This window comes from Nannospalax galili, unplaced genomic scaffold, assembly GCF_000622305.1.
Source record: "Nannospalax galili isolate Female #2095 unplaced genomic scaffold, S.galili_v1.0 scaffold351, whole genome shotgun sequence".
Taxonomy (NCBI): domain Eukaryota; kingdom Metazoa; phylum Chordata; class Mammalia; order Rodentia; family Spalacidae; genus Nannospalax; species Nannospalax galili.
The window spans coordinates 1,237,490-1,240,161 of record NW_008330327.1 but is presented as its reverse complement, the minus strand read 5'-3'; positions in this window follow the sequence as shown (position 1 = coordinate 1,240,161).

Below are 2,672 nucleotides of genomic sequence, written 5' to 3'. Positions count from 1 at the left end.
AAAATATATATTATTTAAAATGAAGAAATTTGAGAATTAATTTTCACATCACATGAAATATAAATTTTTTAAAATTGAAATTTAGGTAGTAAGATTTTAAAATCTAAATAAGCAAATCTAATTTTAGAAATCATTGTTTTCCTAATAAGACTAGTTTGCCTTTATAATAATAGAGTAAGAACTAAAACAAAGATAATTTGTCTCGAGAATTAGAAATCAAACTACACCAAATCTGATTTCATTAGTAAAATACTGAAATAGTGTACATCCATCGCAATATTTTCTTTCTGTTTGTATCACCTTTAGAAAGTTCATGTATAGGTTAACTGTTACTCAAAATATAGCAGCTTTAAAATCTTCCCTTTAATATCTCTTTGTTAAAATGATAATAACATTATTACATTTTTAAGCTAATACAGGTTTTCAAAGAAAAACGCAATTAAAGTTCACTATTCTAATTACACATATGAAAGTTTGGGTAGTTTCCCTGTGAGCACTTGTAAAACTTAAAGATTTTGAGAAGATGACACACATTATACATCTGTTGTATAAGTTTGCTGAAGCACTCATTCCTACTCATGTATCTGGGCGCACATTTAGCTTTCTTTTTATGAAATTAATCTCATGTCTTCCAGTAAAGACGATCCATAGTATGCCATTGATTAGCAGATCTCGTTTTATAATGTTTATAAGCAATGGTGTCTTACTGGTCCTGTTACATTTCCTGGTATCTACTTACTTCTTAAAACTTTTCAGGTAGTATGCTGTAACACCCGGTGCTATCTTTTCAGTGCAGGAATCAGAAAAGCAAATTTTCAGTATTGTACATACATGAAAAGGAATGATAAGTTAAACATTTTAGACTTGAATTTTAAAATTATTTGGTACTAATCTATTAATTTTGCGCCTCTTCAAGTATTAGGTACTAACACAACAATACTTCCATCAGAACTTGGTTAATCCAATATAATTGTCTAATGTCTTCAATTTTTATCAATATAAGCATTTTTAAAAATCTGTAATTTTAAACTTGAGATATTTTGATATCATGAACTATTAAACACTGAGTGTGGTGCATATTGTGTGATATTACACTGCATATGGGGTCATAGTCATGCAGAAACCTAAGAAACTGTAGAGTATGTGGGTCACCACTCTAACTCACAGCAGGAAACGGTGGCCAGCCCAGTAAAGAAAATGCTGTCTTGTTTGCAGGACAGATTTGTTGTTGATGAGAATCATTACCAGTCTGAATTAGCCTAGTTCTAGATGATGAAAAATAAGTTTAGAATTTCTTCTTTGAAAACAGTCTATTTGCAGTCAGGAGACATGAGTAATGGTCTGGTTGTTTCTAGGAGTCATGAATGTTGAAGGGCATTCTTGTCAACCTTAGCATGTATGTTTTTCCTTATAGACTGTCATTTAAGCAAAGCATTTAGAGCCTGTACCCAAATCAAAATGTTTTAAGTAAAGTTAAAAATAATATGGTAAGTAATCTACTTCTAGAAAACAAATTTTGACTTTGGAAATATAAATGTATCTCTCTATATAAAATCATGTTTCAGTAGATCTTAACCACATGATAAAATTATCTAAGATTGAAATGATTGTTGGATCTAACACAGCTTGCGAACGTACAACTGCTGTGTGCCAAGACTTAACCGACCTGGTTGACTCTGGGACATGTAGGAGATGCTGCTAGAACATGTGAGATGATCAAAACCCAGGGTGATTCTGCCATGCTCGCAGTGAATAGGTGTGTCTTTTTCCTTCACTGTATGATGGTCCCCAAACTGCCACTACAGAAGAGAATGACTTTATTGGCCAGAGAGCCTCTCTAACTGGTAGCCAACTGCACTATTTAAAAAATCGTTTTACTTGGAAACAATAATGCTATTTGTTTTTTCTGTAAATGAGTCAACTTCTGAAAGAACACTGGAACCTTTCTTTCTCTTTTTGGTGTTCTTCTCTTCCTTCTTTCAGCCATTTCGCACTTGAAATAATAAAGAAAGTTAGTCACTAGAAAGAAAGAATATGGTTTGCATGCAAACCAAGGGGAATGACATGATTTAAACTAAAAATTCCTTTGCATTTAGACAGTGTGGTTCTTTGAGTTTTTCAAAACCAAATGTATGTCCTACGCATTGGATCATCTCATTTTTAATGATTGAGGCACACAAATAAGTGCCAGATGTATATATTTATACTTATTATATATTCAAAATATGTTCTAAACAAACAGAAAAGTTATTATATACTCAAAAATGTGCACTGTAAATGCACTCTAAGATAGAATGTGTATATCCATCATATGATATTATTTCTGTAAAAATTACATAGGCAAGCTATTTTGTTTATGAATGTCTATTTTTTAAAAATTACTGAAATGCTTTCTCATTTACACATCTGAAATATAAGCATTTAAAAGATATTATTTGCTAATTTTTCAATTTTTAAAATTTAAATTTTTTTGAGAATTACTACATTTCTTTCACTTGCCTGACACTAATGTTTGTTTGATATTGTTTCTGTTTCTTTGTTTTTAGTATTTTATCTGAACTAAATTTTGACTCTTAGATTTAATGTTTCCTAAATTCCCTCCTGTTTTGTTTTCATTGTAAACATGAACTGAAAATAGGATTTAATTTTTCATTTAATATATTTAATTTTAA